Here is a 13174-nt window from a genome sequence, read left to right on the forward strand (position 1 = left end):
GTGTACAAGGACACCCAGGTCTCGCTGTACCTCCCCCTTACCTAACCTAACCCCATTGAGATAATAATCTGCCCCCTTGTTTTTGCCACCAAAGTGGATAACCACACATTTATCTATATTACACTGCATCTGCCACGCATCTGCCCACTCACTCAACCTGTCCAGGTCACCCTGCAACCTCCTAACATCCTCTTCACAGTTCACACTGCCACCCAGCTTTGTGTCATCTGCAAACTTGCTAGTGTTGCTCCTAATTCCCTCTTCCAAATCATTAATATATATGGTAAACAGTTGCGGCCCCAACGCCGAGCCTTGCGGCACTCCACTCGCCACTGCCTGCCATTCTGAAAAGGACCCGTTCACTCCTACTCTTTGCTTCCTGTCTGCCAACCAATTTTCTATCCACGTCAACGCCCTACCCCCAATACCATGTGCTCTAATTGTAGTCACCAGTCTCCCATGTTGTATTATAATTACTGTATCTTTACTGTTTTCTGTGAGCTTCAAATGAAGAAGGAATTTCATTTCACTCTGGTGTATATGAGAAACTAATTTGAAACTGAATCTGAACGTATAAAATCAAGTCTCGCTGTGGAATTTAAATTAAGCTAATTAGATGGAATTTTTGGAAAAATGTAGTCATTAAAAAACCCCACAAATTTATGCAACAGTAAAAAATTATTCATGGTTATCACTCAGGAAGTAATCTGCCATCCTTACCCATGTGTGACTTCAGACTCACCAATATGGTCAACTGCTGGGAATGGGCCAAACTTGCCTGGTAATTCAAGGGCAATCAGCAATGGACCACAAGTACTGGCCTTGAATTTGTAAACTCTTCTGGACTAGTGAATAGGAACAGGAATAATTTACTTTGAAGAAAATCTCAATCATTCGAAACTACTTTGTTATGTACTCATGTGAACATTTGCTTTAATTTCCTCCATTAATGTAGAAGGGACGTTTTACTGTGTTAGAAGCTTCTGTTATATCAATCACACTTATTCGGGAAAGTCCTCATTGGAGCAGGCAAACAGCAGTTGCAACAAATTTGTTGCTACTGTTAAAAAGTCACTCAAATATCAAGATGACTGTTACAGCTATAAAATTAACTGGAAACAATAAAAAAAACAAATATTGACGTGGACCTGGTGCAACCTAAAAAGCTGCCAAAGTCATTGCTGTGCAGGAACCTGGCACCACTTTTGTGCAAGGCAGCATTATTTTAATAGGCACTAGGCTTGAGATGTAGGAAATTGAACAGAATCACACATATAAACAACCACAAAGGCCTCTAATCAGCTAGCTGAGCAACAGAGGAAACCACACACACCGTGAGGGCGAGGAGCACAAGGAGTGGAGGGGGTAGGGAAACAAATTGGGTAGCATGAGGAAGCAGAGGGTTCATTAGGGATCAGCCATAAAGTTGGGTTGAGGGACATAAGGGGACAGTCATATGATCACAGGTACCAACAGCATTTGCAGTTGTTTGAGGGTGGGGAGGGGGTGTGTGGTGGAGACAGGAGGTTCAAAGTGAATAGCAAGCAAATTGTTCATTGACTTTGCCTGATGCTTTGAGGTCACTAGCAGGGACCATGCCCTTCCAGTTCATGCTAAAGGAGCCTGAACCCTCTAGATAAGATCTACTTTGGTGACGGTAGCAGCCCAGCCCCCCTCCCCCCAGTTCTCTGGCCTCAAAGGTACTAATGAATTTTGTTCAGGTCATTTCAAAATCTAGATGTGTAATTGGATGGAACCTTTTGTCAGACTCAAAATAGTCAATATCATTGCAGCTATTGAAATTATAATAAATCATCTGCTGTTCTTCGATCCAAGATCTTTATTCTTAAGCATATAAAACTTTATAGCAGAGGTCTCCAAGAGAATGTCTGTAAAGGGCCTGTCCCACTTGGCCGTCATTTACGTGACAGGCTGGTAGTGACTGACGCGCGACGGTCGCGTGCGTCATCATGCGTCCGCACAGCCGTCTGGAACACGTGACTTCATTTGAAGATAGGCACAAAATGCAGGTGTAACTCAGCGGGACCGGCAGCATCTCTGGAGAGAAGCAATGGGTGACGTTTCGGGTCGAGACCCTTCTTCAGACTAAAGAAGGGTCTGAAGTGCCGTGAATGGCTTTGGAGCCCAAAATGCCAGTGATAGTTCATGATCTGTTACTGGCATAAACATGGGTATAAGAATGGAGCCTCTATTAGGTATTAATGTTGAAATATTGTTGGCTATCCGAAATCAACATTGAATTGTAGATAAGCACAGAAAAAAAATAATTCTGTAAATATTTCTACCCCACCCAACTTAACATAAATGATGTTGATGGTGGATATTGTTCATAATCTACCATCTGACTGTTGCTGGTAGTTATTACAGAGCCAGGCTGTTTTATCTGCTTTTAGAGACACCAAAGTCATGTTAACTAATCATTGTGTTCCATCTTTACCAAAATTCTATGCTTCTCCATCTATGTTAATTCCGCTTCAACCTGGGTATTCAAACACAACCAGTGTAGATTATAATAAACAGGTTCCACAGGTTTGTAGTTTATAATCTGTAATACCATCAAAGGAATCTTTAAGAAATTCTGATTCAGTAAAGGGTCTCGAGACATCTTTTCAACCTTCAAATGCAATGTTTGCCACGTCAACTTTGGTTGCTGGTGTTAATACTTCCACGTCAAATTAATTATTATAATATTTCTCTACTGCAACAGTGTAGCATCATACATAGGCTGCTATATCACACCACGTATCCCATTTGTCCTAATGTTTAGAGAATTCCTTCTGAACAATCTTCAATTGAAGTCTCATTTTACTTGGAGGTTTACATGAGGAAATTATTAAAGCAAGTTTGCTGATTCATGACAAACCTCAGTTAATGCTGTTGCTCTTGCTTTTGACTTTGCCCACCTTGCGCATGCACAGTATATAAGCTACTTTCATTATCATTCTCAGCAGCTTCTACACAATTAAGTAGAACATTATCATTTAACCTCACCTTCAATTTAGACTGTGACCTGCTAGTTTGTGTAATATAATCCTAATCTTGGCATATGTAACATGGCTGTTTTTCCATCACTGTTCCTGGTGATTGCTGTTGGACCTCCCACAATGACAGTTGATTGCTGACTGGGATATAGTTTTTTTATCTGGCTCTTGTTAGGTACCTTAGTCTGCTCTAGTAAATCATGTGATGAATGATGCTCCTTTGCTTTTAATCTTGCCATCTCCAGTGAAGTTGCTGCAACTCTGATTGGGATCTTTCATTAGTCAATCTACACACAAGTTTATCGTTTAGTTTTACGTGAAAAATCACAAAGTTGCAATGCAATGAAAGTTTGTTTATTGCCACAATGTAACTGCTAATGCACCCACCTGACATTTGATTTCAGAGTCCAAACTTGTAGCTTTCAAGCACCTCATAAGGTGAACTGCTCTTTTTTTGAAAATTACTTCGCAAAAGCAAGATACAATACTTTTTAACATACAGTAAATTGGTCAGGTTGTTGCACATTGCTAATCCAATTTCAGTTCAGAAGAACACTTTTTTTCTTATTGCCTTGCTGTGTGTTTTTGTATATGCTGCATTCTCATCTAATTCACTACATCGAAAAACTCCATTTAATTATCCAATTAAGTAAATGTGCATAAACTCTTATTGAAAGCACCCAGCATTCCAATATAAAGAAATACATTTAGCAAGAAACACGATGATTCTATTACAAGTGTGCAAGTCTTCCTGTCATGGTTGGTTTCATGGTTGCACTACTCAACCCATATGGCATCTTCTTTTTCAATATGATTCCTGCAATACATAAAACCTTGGGAACTTTGCAAATTGCTCCTCTGGTACAATGTAACCAAATCATGTAAATTTGTGGTAGTATATCTGTGGGCCATTGAGTGTTGCAGTACCATGCTCCACATGGCTTCTAATGCAATGACAAATATCAGTATTGCACTTAAAATACTGAGGCCTACAGACCACTGCTGCCTCATTGAAACCAGTGCTTGTTCATTCACAGGTAAATCTTATCTTGTCTCAGTCATCAATTTCTAATTCCTTCTCTATATCTAACATTTTGAACATAAATAAAATATTGGTCCATATTGCAAGGAGGATGGAGTATGACATTAATGAAGATTGATACATAGTGCTGGACTAACTCAGCAGCATCTCTGGAGAAAAAGTATGGGTGATGTTTTGGGTTCTGGACCCTTCTTCAGAGACCCCAGGCAATGTGGTGCCCTGGTAGGCCCATTGGTGGCTTCTCAAAAGGGATACCATGGAGAACTGGGGAACTGGTTAAACAACTATGGGGGAACGGGGGGGGGGGGGGGGGGCATTTTTATATCTTTAGGTTTCACCATGTAGAAATTACAGCTATGTTCATACACAGTCCTCCCCATTCAGGGCACCATAATGTTTGGGGCACATGGCTTCACAGGTGTTTGTAATTGCTCAGGTGTGTTTAATTGCCTCCTTAACGCAGGCATAAGAGCTCTCAGCACCTAGTCTTTCCTCCAGTTTTTCCATCATCTTTGAAAACTTTATTGCTGTTGCCAATGAAAGTCAAAGAAGCCATTATGAGACTGAGAAACAAGATTAAAACTTAAGAGACATCAGCCACACGTTAGGCTTACCAACATCAACTGTCAAACCAGAGCAATTTTTCAAGACATGGACACCCTTTACCGAATTCTTCCAAGGATAGTATGGTGCAACACAAACCCAACTATGGGCTGGGTGAGGTGGGTGGGGGTGGACGACGGGCAGGTATATCTCCCGCTTTTTTCTTCTTTTTTTTCCCTTTTCCTCTCTTGTATCTTGATTCACACTTTGGTCATCTAGGGGTCCTATCTTTTCACTTTATCCCTCTCTTGTTCTTTATTTCTTCTTTTCCCTCATTTTCAGGTTAAAAGCTCAAAATTTAAGCTGTACAATAATTGTATAATTTTACATGCCAAATGTTTTATTCTTGTACAATTGCTTCTAATAAAAATAATTTAAAAAAAAAAAAATGAATCTGAGAAACAAGAATAAAACTGTTAGAGACATTAGCCAAACCTTAGGCTTACCAAAATCGACTGTTATGGAACATCATTAAGAAGAAAGAGAGCACTGATGAGCTTATTAATTGCAAAGGAACTGGCAGGCGAAGGAAGACATCCACAGCAGATGACAGAAGAATTCTCTCTATAATAAAGAAAAATCCCCAAACACCTGTCCAACAGATTAGAAACACTCTTCAGGAGTCAGGTGTGGATTTGTCAATAACCACTGTCTGCAGAATACTTCATGAACAGAAAGAAAGAGGCTACACTGCAAGATGCAAACCACTGGTTAGCTGCAAAAATAGGATGGCCGAGTTACAGTTTGCCAAGAAGTACTTAAAAGAGCAACCACAGTTCTGGAAAAAGGTCTTGTGGACAGATGAGATGAAGATTAACATATCAGTGATGGCAAGAGCAAAGTATGGAGGAGAGAGAGAACGGCCGAAGATCGAAAGCATACCACCTTATCTGTGAAACATGGTGGTGGGGGTGTTATGGTCTGGGCATGTATGGCTGCTGAAAGTACTGGCTCACTTATCTTCATTGATGATACAACTGCCTGATGGTAATAGCATAATGAAATCTGAAGTGCATAGACACATCCTATCTGCTCAAGTTGAAACAAATGTCATTGCTGTGTCCCAAACATTATGGTGCCCTGAAATGGGGGGGTGGGGGACTATGTATAAACACTGCTGTAATTTCTAAATGGTGAAACCAAAATGTCTAAAAATGGCCTTTAATAAAATCTGACAATGTGCACTTTAGCCACATGTGATTTTTTTCTACTACAAATCTCAAATTGTGGAGTACAGAGGCAAATAAATAAATGATGTGTCTTTGCTCCCAAACACTGTAATTTACTGATAACTTTACCGACTAAAGAATGGGCATGTTATTGCTGCATTTCTTATCTTAGACTTTTCTCGTTACTGCATCTGTTGTAAAGCAGGCTCAATACAATAGAAATACAAGATTGATACAAAATGCTGCAGTAACTCAGCGGGACAGGCAGCATCTCTGGAGAGTAGGAATGACCCTTCTTCGATCTGAAGAAGGGTCTTGACCTGAAACATCACCCATTCCCCTCCAGAGATACTGTGTGTTCCACTGAGTTACTCCAGCATTTTGTGTCTATCTTCGATTTATACCAGCATCTGCAGTTCTTTCCTATACAATAGAAATACAGTTTGCACAACTATAGAGCAGTTGGCACAGGATTCAACTTGCCAGAGGCTGACATTGTTCCCCTCCCCCCATTGCTGTTGAGGTTTTTCAAGCAAACAGGTCTTTCAGCCCACTGAGTCCATGCTGACTAGCAATCACTTGTACACTAGTACCACCACACTCTAGGAACTATTTAAAGAAGCCAGATAATCTACAAACGTGCTGTCTTTCGAATGTGGGAGAAAACCAGAGCACCCAAAGAAAACCAATGGGGTCACAGGGAGAATGTAAAAGCTCCATATAGACAGCTCCCGTGGTCAGGACCGAAGACTGCAGGGTCAGGGTCTTTGGCACTGTAATGCAGTAACTCTACCGCTGCGCCACTCTGTGTATGTTGTTTAAGAAATCGTTCATTAGGTTGGTTGAAAGACTACGGGAATAATTGATGAAAGCAACTATGGGGTTTCCCCCCCTAACTGGGTGACCTTTCACCTCATCACCCATACTCCTTATAAACCAAGGAGCTCCCGCCACAAGGGGGGGGGGGGGGGGGGGGGGGGGCCGAGAAAGAAAATGTGTGTGCAAACTCCTCTGCTAACTGTGCTTCTGTTTTTCCAGGCTTGGGAGAAGACTGAACAACCTGGACAAACCGGAGGCCATCAGAACTTTCTCTTGAGACCAGGGGAAGCTGCTGGGATGAATCCAAATTGCCTGTGCCTCCTCACTGATGATGAGGTACTGGAACCTTGAGTGGATCTGGATCTTATAGGCACTATTGTTTGACATGGGAAATAAAGCCTATTGTGCTGGTGTGGTCATTACTGATCTAGTGGCATCCCTAATGTCACACCATGTTCCTGTCCATGTGTCTTTTAAATGCTGTTATTGTACCTGTTTTAATCCATCATCAGCTCTGATGTATATATATATGACTAAGTTGGACCCGTTGGGTCCCAGCATCACACGGGAGGACTGGTCACCCAACGCAATATTCCACCTCTCCACCAATTCCAATATTGCTCGCCAGTGGGGGGGGGGGGGGGGGGGGGGGGCTTTCTGTTGTGCTAGTATGGATGTCGTGGGCTGAAGGTCCTGGTTTCCAGAGGGCTAGTATAGACATTGTGGGCAGAATGGATTCTTGGGCTAGCAGCTCAGTCACTGAGGCCTGGCAGTACAGTCACTCAGACCTGGTAGGCTGGCAGCTGAGAAACTGCCAGAAATTCTGCCCAAAACAGGTGAAAGACTGTGAGAGAGAAGGGGGAGAGGGTGGACTGAATGGATTATTGGGCTGGCAGTTCAGTCACTTACGACTGGTGGGCTGGCAGTTCACTTACTCACGGCTCGTGGGCTGGCAGTGCAGTCACTCACGCCTGGTACGCTGGCAGTTCACTCAGTCACCCCTCCTCCCTTCACCCCCCCACTCTGCTCCTTGTCATTCACACACACACACACATATACATACACACACACACACACACCCCCAGAGTAGGGGAATCAAGAATATCAAGGATGCTGCCAGGACTAGAGGTTGGGCAGGTGAGGACTTTATTCCTTGGAGTACATGGGGCTGAGGGGTGATCTTGGAGGTGTATAAAATCATGAGGAGGAATAGACAAGGTGAATGTAATACAGAACAGGAGATAAAAGTTCAGTGTGTCTATATAGCAAAGACTATATATATATATATATATATATATATATATGGTCTTTGCTATATAGACACACTGAACTTTTATCTCCTGTTCTGTATTACGTTTACATATTCTGTTGTGCTGCTACAAGCAAGAATTTAATTGTTCTATCTGGGACACATGACAATAAAACTCTCTTGACTTGACTCTTGACTATCTCTTCAGGCAGCTTGTCCACATATCCACCACCCTCTGAGTGACAAGGCTTCCCCTCTGATTCCTATTACATATTGCCCTTCACCTTAAATGTCTTCTGGTTCTTGATTCCCCTACTCTGGGTAAGTGTGTCTGTGCATTCACCTTGTCTATTCCTCCTCATGATTTTATACACCAAGATCATCCCTCAGCCCCATGTACTCCAAGGAATAAAGTCCTCACCTGCCCAACCTCTAGTCCTGGCAGCATCCTCAAATCTTCGCTGCACTCTTACCAGCTTAAATACATTACATTTAGGATTAAGCAGTATTTTCAGTGTACATGGTCTTGAAAGAAATATGTATGCGCTTTGACTATTTGCCAAATTTTAAATGATTTAAATGTTAGTCTATTTATATTAATGAATATTCATTCTCTGGCCAATTTGTCTGCTTTTGGCTGGAGATTGCCCTGAATAATCTAGGTCAACCATGTTACCATTTTCACTGATGAATAATATCTTCATGTGTATTGTAACCGTAAAGTTCCAACACAAAGCTAAGAAAAACCTGTTGTACAATACAAGAACCACAGAGTAAGTTGCCACAGCTAAATTCCAGATTCCCTTTTATTAAACAGATTAGATAAAGCTGTAATTTATTTATCATGAATACACAATTTATTTTGATAGTATGGAAAACCTGGATTTTTAATGACTCTTTTCATCTACTCTATCCCATACAATTTATCAAATTACATTTATCAAATTACTTCTTGCTGCACATGTTGACTCTGGCTCTCCATGGAGGAATTGGTCAGCTACTTGGCAACAGCCAGCTCCTGCTTGTTACATCAGCAGGTAACTGATTCCTCTGCCTGAAGAGGAACATAATTATTTGTCTCTCTCAAGTTTTTGGTTTTATTTAAGTTTATATCTGGGAAAATGTTCATGCATATCAAGATAACCTTTATTTTAGCAAAGGTTTATTTGGCTACTGGCTTTGTCCTTCCATTGAACCTTCCTTACCTACAGTTAACACAGTAATAACAATACAGGTGCACAACCTTTTATCCGAAAGCCTTGGAATTTTTCGGCTTTCGGATTAGAAGATTTTTAGCGTAGATTTTAACGGCTGGCTCAGTGGTAGCGTGCTCGGCTCATATCCGCAAGGTCGCGAGTTTGCGCCTCGATCCCGGCAGTTACTCGATCGCGAGTTTGAGTCATCAATGTAGTTTTTTCTTGCAGAATAGGCGAGAATAGGGAGGGTTAGGCTGGGATCATTCTCTGCGAGATGATCTTAGTGCGGGAGACAAGTGTAGGAGAGGTGTACTGACTGTGTGGGCAGAACTTTGGAAGTGATTGCCCACCATTCTCAAAAGCCGCTGTGTCTCCCTGTCCCTCCAACTCCAGAGGAATCCGCTCCCCGATGGGCCACTACGGCGACAAGTGGCAGTTCGCCCACAGCCCGAGCTGCACCACCCCAAGAACAAGACGTCCCTTGCACACCATCAGCTTCTGCCCCTACGGGGAGCGTGTTCCTCTGGAGTTGGAGCGGGGCTGGGCTGGAGTTGCTGATCTGGGATCTCCGTGCTTGCAGTGGGCCTGGGGGTCGGTGTCCCGATGAGGGGGCGCAGCTCGGGCTGTGGGCGAACTGCCACTTGGCGCCATAGCGGCCCATCGGGGAGCGGCTTCTGGTGGTCCTGACGTCTCTCAGCTCCTGTCCAGGGGGGTGGCCGGAGACGTCAGGACCAACAGGAACCCGCTCCCCGATGGGCCGCTACAGCGACAAGTGGCAGTTCGCCCACAGCCCGAGCTGCGCCCCCCTCATCCGCAACCCGGGTTCCTCTGGAGTTGGAGCGGGGCTGGGCTAGATCTGCAGCTGGCTGTGAGTGCTTGCAGTCGGTGTCCCGTTGGTCCTGACGTCTCCGGTCATCCCCCTGGACTGGAGCTGAGACTGGGAACTGTACCGCCCTTGCCCCCTCCCTCTGCAACTGCAAACAACCCCACAGTTCCCAGTCTCAGCTCCTGTACAGGGGGGTGGCCGGAGACGTCACAGCCCGAGCTGCGCCCCCTCATCCGCAAGCCCAAGAACAAGACGTACCTTGCACACCATCAGCTTCTGTCCCTACGGGGTGCGTGTTCCTCTGGAGTTGGAACGGGGCTGGGCTGCTGCTGGCTGTGGGTCTCTGGGATCTCCGTGCTTGCAGTGGGCCTGGGGATCGGTGTCCCGTTGGTCCTGACGTCTCCGGTGACTGGCACTGACCTGCTGGCATCGCCGACGTGAAGACAGTGCAAAGCCCCCGCGCTGGTGCAATGGGCGGGGAGCTGGAGAGGGGAGGGAAGGGGTCACACACATGGCCGGGAAGCAGAGGGGTGTAGGTGAGGTGAAACTGAAGGGAGCGACAATCTGCTGCTGCCTGCCCGCTGAGTTAAAAAGTTCCCACGCAAGACTCACGATACACTGTGTAACGTGAGTCTACCGTGGGAACTTTTTAACTCAGCGGGCAGGCAGCAGCAGATTGTCAATTATTAACCCTCCTGCGCAATATACCCTCACCTTCTCTTTTATGAATGGGGATTTAGTTCCCCTTTCTTCGAGGACCGACCGGAGGTTCCGCTGTCACCTCTGCGGGCCGCCCTCGTTGAACGTCTTCAAGGACCTTTCTTCAAGGACCGAAAAAATGTCCGCTATTCAGAGGTTTTCGTTATTTGGATGTTCGGATAAAAGGTTGTGCACCTGTACTGAATTCTACATTAGGCTTTAAATGTCAAATTTATTACTCACAATGTGCAAAATAATGTCATTCTTTTTTAGAGGGTTATTCCCTCCATGTCATCATGGTTCTGCCATAATTACCCAAGAACCTTCTCCATCCTATTTAAGGCCCCAGAAACACCTTGAAAGTAATCTTGTGCATAAAGGTCATTAGGGCAGTGGATAGGATGGCACTATTGAGCTTTGGACCATATGTTTGAATTATCACCAAGAACACACATTTCTACCTCTGTACTACCAGTGACTTGGCTGTGCCTCATCTCATCTGCTTCTGCAACCGTCAAGCAAGCTTGGTACCATAGGTAGACAAAATGCTGGAGTAACTCAGTGGGACAGGCAGCATCTCTGGAGAGAAGGAATGGGTGACATTTCGTGCCGAGACCCTTCTTCAGACAATGGGATTTGACTATTTCAATGCATTCTTCACTGCCCTTCTACTTTTCCTAAACGTGACTTCCTTTGAAATCTTGGTTTTTTACTTGAATAAAGTACTTTGAAACCTTGTTTTCCCCAAATTGCCTTCCAGTTAAATTGTCTTCATTTTAACATTTGTGGCCTTGCTCTCAAACCTTCCATTACCTTCTCCCTCTCTGTGTATGGAAGCTTTGATTCTGCAAGACATCCTGCCCCCCCCCCCCCCCCCCCTCCTCCTCAAAACCTCTCTGACCAAGCATTAGTTCATCTAATTTAGTATCTCCTCCCTGGTTTGGGATTAATTTAATAATATTTCTCTCAAGTACTTTATTATTTTTGCTTCATTAGATGCAATGTAAAAATGATTGTTTATTTAGCTATATTTATTGTATAAAATGGCCAAATTACCATGCATATAATCGATCCGTTAATGTCCCTAACTAGGAACATGAAAACAGGAGTAGCTGCATAACCTTTCAAGCCACTTCCACATTAATGATATCATGCATAATTTGTATTCCAGCTCCATCCTGGCTCGATGATCTTTTATTGCGTCGGCTAACAACGATGTATGCGGTATTTAATCATATTAATTGAACCAACATATATTGTTTTATTGGGACATAATTCCACACTCGACCACCCTTTGTGAAGAAGCATTTAAAAACATTTTTCTAAAAAGGTTGGCTCTAATTATCTGGTTATCCTTCTTGTTCTAGATAAAGTTTTTTTTAAAACATCCAATAACATTTCAAAATCTTAAATCTCAGTCACAACACATTCAGTTTCAACATTTCAGGAAAATGAAGCATCGAACTTGTCTAAGTTGTCCCTAGGTATCCTGGTAATATGTTGGTGAATTCATGCATTTCCCTTAATATAGTTTCATACCCAGACTGTTCTCTGTCCTCAGGATATAGTCCGACTCAAAGTATTACATAGCTGAAGCAGTAACTCCTTTTAAATGGTTGTTTTCTAGATAGAAAGGCAAACATTACATGCACTTTTTTGAAATTATCTGACTGCTACATTTTAGTGACCTATCTACATAGATACTCTCTTTGGACCTTTGGGTTTGCCATTTAAAAGCAATTCCAGTGAATACTTGTTAAAACTTGTTACTTTACATATATGCAAGTATAACTCCTTCTGCCACAATTCTGACCACTTCCTTAATTAACAGGTTGAGACAATGTACCAAGTGCCAACAAGCAAAGGCTTTCACAAGCATGGGGTGACTCAAAGTGTACGATAGCCAAGAAGCACTTCCTAAATATCACGATGGTGATAATATAGATTAACTTTTCTGCATAGCAAGGTCACACAAGTTACAATTACAGAAATAACCAAAAATTTAACAAGGAGAAACTATCTCACGTTTTCTCCTGTAACAAAATCTAACTTTACCAAGACTCATGCATGTATATCTAGAAAAGAAAGCTTCATGTTCCCTATATAAATATTTCAGCATCTAGATCGAAAGATAGCCCAGCTAAATTATTTTGATGTTTATAAGATCAGTACCAGTCCTTCCAGTTCCCCAGGCTTGTTTTGACATTAAATTACACAACATTCACCCCTTAATACCATATCTCTTGATGATGAACATAAAAGTACAAACATACAAGTTACAGCATGGGAGTTGGCCATTTGTCCTACCTAGTCTGTTTATGCTCTAAATCATACCTCCTTCCATGAGTTTCTTATTTTCATTGCCGCTTGTGTGAAAAATTATTTGTGAGGTTCTTACCTGCTTTAAAAGGGCATCAATAATTAGAGTAAGGTGTCATGCCGCAATGACAACTGACCAGTGGCACAAACGTCAGTGGCAATAAAATGCTTTGAGAAATTGGTTATGGCACATACAAACTCCTACCTCAGCATGAATCCTGACCCACTATAAGTTTCCTACTACCACAAT

Source organism: Amblyraja radiata, chromosome 2 (genome assembly GCF_010909765.2).
Source record: "Amblyraja radiata isolate CabotCenter1 chromosome 2, sAmbRad1.1.pri, whole genome shotgun sequence".
NCBI classification, from domain to species: domain Eukaryota; kingdom Metazoa; phylum Chordata; class Chondrichthyes; order Rajiformes; family Rajidae; genus Amblyraja; species Amblyraja radiata.